This window comes from Vanacampus margaritifer, chromosome 15, assembly GCF_051991255.1.
Source record: "Vanacampus margaritifer isolate UIUO_Vmar chromosome 15, RoL_Vmar_1.0, whole genome shotgun sequence".
Taxonomy (NCBI): Eukaryota; Metazoa; Chordata; class Actinopteri; order Syngnathiformes; family Syngnathidae; genus Vanacampus; species Vanacampus margaritifer.
In genome coordinates this window covers 7,843,165-7,855,933 of record NC_135446.1, presented here as the reverse complement: position 1 = coordinate 7,855,933, position 12,769 = coordinate 7,843,165, and the positions used below count along the sequence as shown (strand labels likewise).

The following is a 12,769-nucleotide window of genomic DNA, read 5'->3' as shown; positions in this document are numbered from 1 at the left end:
AGGACGCTACTGTATGTTTTTGTGGCATGACAGAAGTTTAGGGGTGTTATCTTGGGCTGTGCCCCATCTTGCTAGGTCAGATTGTGCCACACGGTAGCGACGGTGAGCAACAAACGATGTTATTGGACGTTACTTCTGTCTCCAGTTGTATACTTTGCAATTGCAACGTTGTTCTTTTTAAAATTTTAAAGTATGTTCACATTTAACAGGAATCCAACTATTTGTTTTTAATTATAACAACTCGGAAGGAACATACTAATTTAACTGTATTCAAATTATAAATGTAAATTTTTTATAAAGTAAATCTATAAATCTAAAACTAGTTAAATTTTACATTTCCAAATGACCTTGTTCTGCTTATCTGTATTCATGTCTAATTCAGGTTAAAAATAGGGGTTAAGTTAATATTAAGATATTTCATTTTCACTCAATAATATATATTAACTTCATACACAATATTGTGTTTATTTTAATTATTATATTTTTATTTTACACAATAATTGAAGTTAAAAATGAACAGCAAAATTATTTTTTGTATCTCAACATGAAATAAATACAAAGCTAAATAAAATGTTTAAATAATAAATTCTATATAATAGGTAGATATAAATAATATCGTATTATATTAATACAATAATTAATAATATGTAAAATAAAATATTTTAAATAATTCAGTTGATTAAAAAAAACATGTTTTTTTTATTTTCACATTTTCACTTAATTTAAAATGCTTACTTCCAAAATAAAAATACTTTTGAAAATGTCATTTTGGAATGCAAAAGCAAAATACCATTCTAATTCAATGTAATAAAGCATTAAACATACCAATATATAATTGTTAACTGTCCTTATCCTAAATTGCTAGGTTAAGAGCACAATTGCCTAAGTATTTTTTGGAAAACAAGTAAAAATAACAAATTACACAAACTAGAAAAAAATGATTCAACCTTTGTTTAAAATATTCACTTTTTTTTCACAAAAATGAAGAAAAAGCACAATTTTTAGCACATCCACATGCATTTTTATTGATATTGTGACAAGTTAAAAATGACTTTGGCATTAGGTTATAAGGTTAACAAAATATATTTTGTCTGCAGTATTAAAGTTGCACATGCAAACATATTGTAGCTCCATGAAAACCCATTCAAAAAGTAATTCTCCCACTTGTGCTGTGGAATGCATTGCGTCTTTTCTCATCACTGCAGCATTCGCTCACTTTTCTCTCTCCCTCGTCCGTTTCCCCTGACAACCGTATCTGCTATTCATGATTATGCAAATGATATGGTTCCCCGTGCCAAAGAGACACTCATAAACAAGCAAGTCCTTCTCAAGCTTTCCCAATGTTTGTCTCTCAAAAGTGCTGCCGTGATTGGAGGTGCTGATGTATAATTGAATGTCACAGCTCATTAATTTCCCCATATTGACACAAAAGGTCATTAAACAAATGATGATTTGGGTATGCATCCACCCAGTACACAAACTGCCATTTACAAACACAAAGCTTCCTTTTTTTCATTCATGAAATTAACATACAGAAACTTAAGTAATGTATGAATGCAAATACTTCAAAGTGAAATACAACTGAACTGTACTTAGGCAGTGATTCTTCTGCCTACCACTAGAGGGAACCTGCGTATCACTAATGCTCGTACCACTATCAGAGACTCACTGGTTATATGTAATACACTCAAAATTATTTGTGAGACTATATTTTCTTGTTTGATTACCTACACTGATAAAATAAGTTGCATATTTTTTTGTCATTCTACATCCCTATCTATTGGTGAACGCTGTTATTATACATTAAAATGATCAGCAACAGTGAACATTAAAAAAAATAAAAATAATAGTGGGCCCCTCGCAGTGCCCATCTGAGCAAATTAGAAATACACCATTTCCTCGATTTCTTTTACACTGATAAAATAAGTTGCATATTTTTTTGTCATTCTACACCTTTAGACTGTCAAATAAGTAAATAGTGTATATTGCATTGCATTCCTCAATTACCAGAAGCAGAAATGCGGCCTATCGACACAACGTGTGAGTCATGCGCGTGTTTTGTTTGCATGGCGTTGCTTAGTAGCGCTCACTCCGCAGGGATGTGCGTATAGGTTTGGGATAAATGAGTATGGGAGGCTGTGTATTTACCCTGCATGACAAAATCATTTTGTTGACTGTGTGGAAAATCTCTCTCTCTTTTTCTCTCTCCCAGTGGAAGCAGCGGCACCCACCTCGCAACGGCACTCCAAATCCATACCCCCACTCATCACATTCACATGAAAGGTGTGTGTTGTATTTTGTATAACGTAACGTAAATAATCGCACAAGCGATGTCGTCAGCATTGCGAGGGAGCAAAGCGCTTGCTTTGTTCTGTCTCAGCCTCCGGTCCCAACATTGGGGTCTGTCTCTTCTCATTTGGGAGTGTGCGATGAAATGCCCTGCAGAGGAGTGTGTGCGTGATGAGCGCTTTGTGTGTGTGTGTGTGTGTGTGAGTGTGTCCGGGCGCGGGGGATTTTAATAAGGGTGCTCAAATGTTGTGATTTGGAGTTGTAGGAGAGATTGAATGTGATTACATTCAGCATGACAAACACACTATACACACTGAGGTTATTTTTAGCCCCCTCATACAAACCCCACCCCACAAGAGAATATTCATTGTCAGGATTAAAAAAAATTATATTTTATTCACTCATGACAACACTGGAGCTCTTCTTTCCCTCCGAGGGGGAAAATGCTTCCTTCATCCTCACGTTTGCACCTGCTACTGCTCCCTATGACAAGCCTCTCCGATCACTTCTTTGGAACTTCAATATTGCTTCCTGCCCGCCACAGTAAATGAGGCAATCGCTATTTTAGCCACACTCACCACTAGTTTCATGTAACGGGGTATAGATTTGATAGGCAGCTGTAGCGGAGTGATGCGTGTATATACAGTATCCGCATTGATTTATGCACCAGTGCTGCTAAAATTTACTCCTAAGACGTGTCTGCAAATATACTCGCAAATGTCCTTGTGCATTTGTGCTATTTGGACCATTTGGACTCTGCACTCGCCTGTGCAACCACATCTCACTGTACAATAGTGACACACGGCCATACATTTTCAGTAAAGTGGAAATAGAATAAAGAAATTAAAAAAAACAGCAAACAGCCTATTGAGATTCAAAAGAATACAAAATAATGAGAGATAGGCTATTAAGTAGTAAGAGGGGTTTTAGATCTATCTATCTATCTATCTATCTATCTATCTATCTATCTATCTATCTATCTATCTATCTATCTATCTATCTATCTATCTATCTATCTATCTATCTATCTATCTATCTATCTATATCCATCTATCCATCTAGCCATCTATCCATCTATCCATCTATCCATCCATCCATCCATCCATCCATCCATCCATCCATCCAAGTTGGCTGCTAAATAGTCACCCATTTATTGGCTGTAAATGTGATGCTAGCTGATCTTTCCGTCTTAAGTAGAATTATTGTCATTTCAAAGAGCACAAATAAAGCAAGTAATTTTGATCAAATGCTGGAATGACTCTTCCCCCGTGCGCCCTGAGACAAGTATGAGTAATAGATTGTATAAACGGAGCACATCCCGGTGACCTCATCTTATTTGTTGAACGTGTCACTTTGACTTGAGCATGGCTCACTTTGCCCTGCGGTGGGTTGGTGGCAAGTGGGATTTTCATCCCTCTTCGAGTCATCTGGTAATTAATTGTCAGCTTCTTGTTGATTGTGCTCATAAATCAAAGCAACGTCTACTGTATGTCAATTGATTTTGTTAATGCTAAAATACACTAGGTTAGCACTGTCAGATCAGCTATAAAAATACACATCGGTACTGATGATAATAGCAACGGGAGACTCAAAGTCAAATTGTTCATCAGTCACTACAATAACACGGGCGTGTTATCCCATACATTGCCACCCATTGGTCAGCTGTTGTAAGTGCAATGCACAAAAGTGTCTGTCTGCACTTGTTTGGCGTTGTTTACTTGATCATACATTCTTCCACAGGAGAGCGACAGAGCGAATGTAGCACATTACAGCTGAACTGAGGGAGCCTCTGCTGTGTGAGTGTTGTAACCTAATTCTATCATTAAATTCATGTAAAGGAAGTTGGCGGTTGTGTTATGCTGCCCCCTATCTGCTTGGAGAACCAAATACAACCCTCCAGTTGTTCAAAAGTCATTGTCAAAATGTACCAAATGTACCGTGCAATGTTGCTAACCTTCCAGTTACGCACATATTGTGCAATATCCTGTTGTTAAGATGCTAATTTTACCGTGTATATCCTCGCACACACATACCGACATCCTTAGGGAGTCAGTGCTAAGTTTGGGTGCCGTTAAGTCTCCATGCGAAACCCAATACCGCTTATTGTCCCTGGGACGCTAACACCTCGCTTGTGACATTTGGAAAAAAGATAGAGCGGCCGACACAGATTTAGCTATCGAGGATGTTGTTCCTCCAAGCGTGCGCGTTAATTGAACGTTCACCGCTAGTCACTTAGGCATACTAGCGGCTGGGCGTGCAGTGTTTGACACTGAAGGGATGGCGAAGGTGAGAACTTCACACTTCCTGTTTCGGGGCAGGTTGGCTCCAGCCTCCAGACAAGGTTGTCATTGGTCCAAAATGACCAATGATCAGCCGGCTTGTGTCTCTTAAGGGGTGTGAATAAAAGTCTGAATGCTAGAGGTCATCTAAAGGGTGTCAGTGTTAAACCTTTAGAACTTTTCACAGCATTTATGCAAAATTAAAAAGGCCATGTTTGCGCCAAGTAGGTGCAAATTAGTAATTAGCCTAGGCGACATCAAGGGACTGAAATATTATATTTTGATTTGATAAACACTGTGGGGTAATGTTTGGCATCAGCTCTGGATAAATTCCAGGAATGGGGCCCAGGTGATGTACTGGGTGATATTTCCTTTTATGGTATGTTGTAAAAGTAAAGCTAGAATGCTTAACTCTCAAAAAAATCAAATTTCAGGGTCGTGTGGAATACTGTATAGGCCAAATTGTCGGCAACAGAAATCTCATTTCCTCATGAAGCACTCAATTTACAAACATTACAAATTGCTTTTGAACTGTTGTGGATTTCCAAATCAAATCAAATGAAAATGACGTGATCAACCCTCAGCTTTCATTTCCGAGGCTTCTAATTGGCTGAAATGGTCTTATAGTCACTGCTTGCTTTAACAGTCTGTAAATATGTCTTCATGTGGACAAAATGTTTACATTTACACATCTGATGATGCCTATTTTTGAACTGAGGTGTCTCATGTTGTTATTCAGAAAGTGGAGGGACCCCGCAGTGGTCAGCGGGTGAGGAAAACGTTCCTCAATTGAAATGATGAAACACACTGTGCCCAACAAACCGTCCTCCGGGGCTTTTAGTCATCTAATTAATTGCTTGGCTGATGACAGAAAACAATTCCAGCGTATAATCACCAATCAATTACTGTTTACTAGAAAGTCGGAAGGAGGCGCACAAATATCGCTCCTTAAATTACACTTTGCAACATTCGGGGAGTGTGCGACTGTCGATCAATCCTTCGCCGGCCGCCTCGGTCCTGTGGCGGTTGCCATGGAAACAGTCCACTTATTCCCACCATCAAGCCCGCCAATTACTTGTGTCGCAGCGCGGCCGTTTTCACTCGCTTTGCCAACTTTGGGCAGCCGGCGTCAGAGATTATGTCATCAAAGTGACACCTACTCATTTAGTTTTCATTGTAGCACAAGACAGTCAAAAACACAGGAAATTAAGAGTTTATAAACGATGCAGTGCACTCAAATGTGCTGTTTTGTAAGAGCTTGTAATGGGCCTGTTTGTGGGCAGATAATTAAAGATCACAATATGGGTTCGTCTGTGGGCAAACATCAGCGAGTGTCGACGAGACCCGTCAATAAAAATGGATCACGACACACACCACCGACTGTTTATTGAGAGTCATGTTTGTCCAATGTGTCACGTCTTTCACCACACACACTTATGAAGTCCCTCGTGCCCTTGGGGGAGGTCACGGGCTGCTCTGCCATAGTTGAAAGATCATCACCTGGTGATATTATCTAAAAATAAAAAATAAAAAAAACACACACAAAATGAACCCTTTTCCCAGGCAGCGACGCATGCTGCATTAGAGCGTAGCCTTCACAAAGGCCTATTGAAAAGGCACCACATAATCGAGTGACGGCAACAGTGGGAAAAAAAAGAGAAAAAAAAGAAGCTCACTTTATTTGCCAAGGTAGCTACGTTCTTTTCATCAAGCTGGAGACGCAGCGTGCCCTCCAGAGAGCAAGAAATAATGCGCTGCTCTGTCTTTATTAGGAAGATGGCTTTCATTCACTCGCTGAATGCCTGCCGTGATTGCTGCTTGAATAAGTGCAACAGGCTTGATTTACTGGCCCACATTCGGCCCTTACAAAATGACCGTGTGCACATCAGGCCCGGGGAACATGCGGCTGCTCGTAGGGATCTGTTTAAAGCGTCACTTGATGCTGCTTGGCGGTGGCTGTACTCGCTTTGACGAGTAAAATCAATAGTCAATCAATATAGCTTTGTAAAGGGTAAAAAAAAAAGGCCTCTTCAAACCAAAATAGCATACTTCCTGTGTGTTTCCGTTCAAAACCTCTTAAGACTTTTATGTGGGTCTCTTCATAATTGACATGTCTACCCAATTTCATGTTGCTAAGTGAGACTGGCTTTGGGAGCTGAATTTTCAAAATAAAAGTCAGCCCTGATCACCCTGAAATGGCCGCTTCAAACCAGAATGGCACCATTCCTGTTTCATTTCAGGCATGACTTCTTGAGACTTTTTTGTGGGTCTACTCATTGGAGACATGACTACCAAATTTCATGTTGCTAAGTGAAACTAGCTGCCGGGGCAGAATTTTCAAAAGAAAAGTCAGGGGGTTCTGTCTGCTGCTGTCCTAATCACTTGCCGCTTTAAACCAATATGGCAGACTTCCCATGTTTTTTCCGGCATGGCTTTTTTTCTTTTTTTTTTCCCCCGGGTGTACTTATGATAGACAACATGTCTACCAAATTTCATGGTACTAAGTGAAACTGCCTGTGCATCTGCAATAGGCTAACCTGCCAGTGGAGTGTATAGCAGCAGAAAAACTCTTGAGGACTAGGAAGTAGTGGCCATGACGACGCCAGCATTTGTGGTCATTTGCTCTATTTTACGCCCGCCATGGGGATTGCTCCACTTCTTATTCTTAGCCTTCACTCTTGATGTCGGAGCGTCACGCCGCGCTCGCTTCAACCGTCGGGTTGACCTCACACCGTTCGCCGTCCTTCAACCTCAAAGCACAGACAAAAATGTGGGGAGTCATACACAGCAGTATAGTACCGTCTCTCCGTCCATTTTATTTCCAAATGAGGTCACCACATGATGTATACTCTGGCGGTCTGTGAAGTGACATCATGCTAGGAAAGGCCCCGCCGTCTATTGATTTCTGCCATCTATTTTCCTTTGTAGCCCATCGGCGTCATGGTGACATGTAAAGGTACCCCTGCCGCGCGCAGATTACCAACCCTGAAATAGATTAACCATGGTCATCTACTGTATTATTTTCCTGTCGTCCCACCATCTCCTGGCAGAGATTGTGCAGAATTATACATTACTATCAAAAGGGTGCAATTGTCATAAATCTTCTAAGGATTAAATGAAGTAGTACACGTCTGTAGGGACAATATTGAAAGGGATAAAACTGAGTAGGTCGTTGTGGTAGCGGATCATGCCTGAGGAAGGCGCCAGCTCGTTATCAGGTAGAAGATCCGATGTAGCAGTCGTTCGGTTTCTCTGGCATGGCAATGGCGGAGGGGGTTGCGGGGGGGAGTGACGCCACGTTGACAAAAGGAACTGTCACAGCTCACTTCTCCCGTCTTCTTGGTGTTTACGCCTCGCCATTGAGATGCTCGCTACTTGGATGTTATAAAAACACCCTAGAAGCTTTTCTCTTTGGCAAAGTTGCTCTTTTCAGTGATTTGCGGGTTGTATTTCGGTTTAGCTTTAAGCACATGCATGTTGATTTATCATGGTAGTATTATGCTATCTTTTTATTCAAGCGATCTTAGGCCACATAAAGCAAACCAATATTGAATGTTGTGAATCTAGTTGCATAATTGAGTCATTTTTGTACATTTTGAGGATCTACAAATTCCCACATACTTTCAAAAAACACAATTATCAGAATATTGTAACAATATGTTAAAAATGACTTCAGCAATTATATCCTGTTAGGCTAACAATGTAATGGATTCGCTTTGAAATGATGTTGACAAACTTTAATCTTCAAACTGCGCATATTACAAAAACGTTACATTTGAAAACTTGGTTTTTAGGTTTAAAAAATTGACAACCACTACAATATATGATATGAACATGACAAATTGGTTTCATCTTATTTTGTCGTGTGGATTGTAGTTGACAAAGGTCCGTGGCCTTGTGATTAAACCTGCTAACACCGGGAGTGTGTGTAGGCCGTGTTGGCTTTAAGTGTGTTATCTGTCCGTACACACACATACACGCACACACTACTACCCTGTACTCAATTAAGCATCAAAGGCCAGGAGAGGAGGGAAAAAATGTCAGGTTTATGTCAGGTTTGCTGACAGATGCGTAAGTCATGTGCACGCCGCTTGTTTGTGTGTGACATCGTTATTTAGGGCAAGCCTGCCCCAAAAACATCTGAGCCGCCGTGTGAGCATTGAAGCAAAATACAGTGGTGCCTCCAGATGCAAGTGACCCCAACGTCAGCGACCCACTAGCTTAATGCTAACATATAATTGTAAATGACATGGACAGGCTAAGGAATAGCACTGGTTTTGCGATGTTAGGTTGCTTTAACTGCGATTGGCTGGCAACCAGTTCAAGGTGTACCCCGCCTACTGCCCGTAGCCAGCTGGGATAGGCTCCAGAACCCCGCGACCCTTGTGAGGACAAGCGGTTAAAAAAATGGATGGATGGAGGTTGCTTTAAACATTGGCTATTTGGGCACAAATTGTATGGCAACACGTAGATGTAGAGTAGACTAACTATATAACAAATTTTCACAAGCATATATTATTTATCCTAGTCACTAATATTACTGATTCAGTTGTGAAACTTCTTCATGCATCTGTATTATAGTGCATCCGGGTAGTCAAATCGCACATACCAGAATTAACTGCAATTAATTAACCATGATGCACAAACTGTTAAATTCTTTATGTTGTATATAATTGCCATTTAATGTGTTTTTATTAAATAAAATTGGGGAAAAAATTGAAACAAAAAATCTCATGCCACCTTTTCACTCAAATTTGAGTGAAAAGGTGGCATGTTATTAAATGACCACATCCTGTTAGTCAGCATGCAATATTTTACGCAACACCCGTTCCCCCCCGCCTCAGCAATGATTTATTTCCCGGCCAATGTCAATTTCACACGTGTCCGTCTGCTTTGACGCGGAGGACGGCAAGCTAAGAATAGAGCCTGAAATCCCTCCTCTGCTAAACCGGAAGCATCTATATTTAACTCATCTAAGTCAGGTTACTATGACAAATGAGGGGCCGTGCGTCCCATATTGCATTAGCAGGGCACCCTTCTCGACTCCTCTCTGGCCTCAAATGAGTTTGAAAGATCAGATCGATAGCGAGGCCTGGCTGCCCGCTGTAATGAAAGGTTATAAAAATGCTATCTGGACCTTTGTTCTGCTTCTTCATCTGTCCTCTGATTTCATCTTCCACTTCTTGTCTGAATATGATCAAATCCTCCATTGATGTCATTTTTAGGTCGGATGATTCCACTGCTAAAAGATTAGCTCCTGTGAGTGGAGGGGAGTGGCAGCCATGCTGACGTAAAAGTATCTCCAACTCCAAATTATAAAGCACAGTGGATTTAAAAAGTCTACATACCCCTGTACTCAGATTTTTATTTTATTTTTGCTTTCTCGCAGAAAGAAGCCTGGAGGTTTTGTTCTAACACTGACTGCTATTTTGAACTGTTTATATTTCGCTCCAGTAACCTTGGTTTCTTTGACCCATAACACATTTTCACACATTTTTGACTTTTTGGCCCTCATTCTTATTGTTTATTTCTATTTCTCCTGTTGAAAATATCCCTTTCCCCCCAATTGTTCTAGGTCCCATTCATGATGGAAAATGTTAAAAAACAAAAACAAAACCAATAACATACAATTAGAATTATTCCCAAATAATTCAACATTTTTAAATGTTACAAAACCAAAAAGTGTTATGGTGCAGTGAAACAAAGGTTGCTTTGTCAAGATGTAGGAAATTATGAACATTTCCAACTAGCAGTCAATTTTAGCACAAAACCTTCCTGGCTCTTAAAAAAAATGGCAGGAAAAGTCAACTAGAATATCAGAGACCCTTTAAATGTTGGCAGCCGTGTGCTGAGCCACAGTTAATGTCTGTTTGATTGTGATTGGTTCACATTCCCAGTAATTAACACACTAGTGTAACCACATTAACTCTGTTTATTTTTTCATTTCTCTGACTGCTAATCGAAATGGAGCTTTATTACCATCACAAAGGGAGATTTTTTTAAATACACCTCTCGTATTTGATCTTATTTGATTGTGCGCAAAAAACGTGGGAAAATATTGGATTACGGTTGCATTTTCCAAGATCATCTTGCGCTAAATTAGAGTTATACGATACCGACGACTCAAGCAGCACGCCGGCCAGCTCCATTGTTCACTTTAGCGTCTGCCTCCGAGTATTTGGGAGACAAAGTAATTGAGAGAAATCAGATTACGTTAGATCAACACAAAGGATTATAATGCTGGGTCAAATCTGGAGCTCGGGCGCCCGCTAATCCTTGACAGATTACATTTTTTAAAAAGGAGCCTCCGCCATGATGCATACCGATTGTTAAGAGTCTGAAGACGATACACATGGCATCCTTACCCATCCTTTAGCGCTTCTGAGGAGGGCTCACACAGCGAAAGAACTTGAAAAATTGGATTTTGGTGTCACACTACAAAATTTCTATCCTCGAAAGATCATTGATCATAAATGAAATGAGAAATGTATGATTGTAGATATGACTGCAAAACCTTTGTATCCAGCTGAGAAATGAACTTGATGTTTATATTTAAGTACCATATATTTTATTTTGAGATAATTATTTTCCTCAGTCAGGCGTCGTTTAAAGTAAAATTCTAAATGACAAATACTAAATCACATTTAAGGAGAAAATGGTTCTGCTTGTTCGGACACTTGAGGTATTACGTTTGTCGTTTAATTACTTTGGAGTCAGCAAGTTCGTCCTTTCAGCTGGAACACGTAAGAGGGAGCACATAACTCCTACAGTATTTAAATTGTGTTATGGCGACCCATTTCACCAGATTCACCAGGGATCCATGCTGTTAAAGGATGGGAGGGAGTAGACATGTTTCTGAGTTTAAAGACATAATAGGCATAAAAGGGTTGAAAGGGAGTAGCTTGCTGCTTGCTGTGTCAACAGTCATTTTTCTTACGAAGAGTGATGACATGATTTGCAAAAAAAAATAATCAATTGTCATACATACTCCCCTCCCTTAAAGATGAATGTCTTTTTCTTGTTGGCCACCACAATATTATGATAATTGTCGAATGCTGTTTGCTTGATTTCTACAAAATTGAGTTTAGTTGAGTTTATATGGCACGTAATGGCATCACCATTTCACAACAGACTCCAATGAAGGAAAAGGAGAAATGATGCTACTCTTTCAAACAATTGAGCTATTACATTTCACAGCCCAAACATGTAGCACTTCCGAGATGTTGGATTGTTATTGGCATGAAATTTGTGATATAGTAATATTTAATGCAATTACACTTTATTTTGGAGTCAGACCGTCCTCCCTCAAACATTTCCAGTTGGTTGCCTCTTAACTGGAACATCTAAAAAGTCATTCCATCTGTACGCTCAAACACATGCTGCTTTAGAAAGATGGCACTTTTAATAGCACGGACACTAGTTCTCGCCGTAGTGCATCGAACGAGGGGGTGTGGGTCCGTTGCCGTTCCCTATCAGGCAGATGAGCAGGAGAGGACGTCCCAACTCATCAGTGAGCTGGCCCGTGAAGGGAAGCGTGTGTGCGCCCTGGCCCGTCGTGTGTGTGGTGCCGGGTCCCGCGCATGGGTTGCGGCTCCTTAATGCGGCCCGTCACGTTTCATCATGCTCACTTCGCACCACCGCCACCACGGCAACAGAATATCAAAACCAGAAACAGGAAAGTTAAAGTCAGGACATGTGATACAAATATTTATTAGCTAAATAATTAGAGGCTATTTGGATGATATATTGTTATGGTTGAGGTGTGTGCGTTTTAGCGTGTGTGTGTGTTTTAGCGTGTGTGTGTGTGTCTGTCTATCTAAAGGCTATTAAATAGTAAGAGGGGTTGATGTATTATGGTTTATGTTTACATGAATGTGAAATATGAACGTAAATTCTGTCTGTCTGTCCGTCTGTCTCTCTCTATATATATATATATATATATATATATATATATATATATATATATATATATATATATATATATATATATTGTGTATTTTGCCTGGAGCTGTATGTAGGACTTAGTTCACACCTCACTGAGCATTAAGTGGATAAATCAATTTGAAGGCTCGTGGAAAAGAAATGTACGCTTCTGTGTGTGCCTGGGTGGGCGGGGCTATGCAAAAAAAATGTGCACGCTTCATCACACATGTAATTGATTGCAAACGTGCACGCACACTGCTCCATTAACATATTGCGAG

At 40.0% G+C, this 12,769-nt stretch overlaps 1 long non-coding RNA gene across 4 annotated transcripts in view; it reads left to right on the top strand.

Moving 5' to 3' along the window:
* LOC144035348 (uncharacterized) overlaps window positions 1–12,769 on the top strand; it is a 51,246-nt gene that overhangs the window by 8,322 nt on the left and 30,155 nt on the right. For 2 of the 4 annotated variants that reach the window (XR_013288424.1, XR_013288426.1), the window contains exon 5: window positions 2,213–2,283. This is a non-coding gene — a long non-coding RNA (uncharacterized LOC144035348). Of the gene's footprint in view, window positions 1–2,212; window positions 12,419–12,769 lie in introns of those variants that run through there. The other 2 variants (XR_013288425.1, XR_013288423.1) reach the window with 2 other exon arrangements.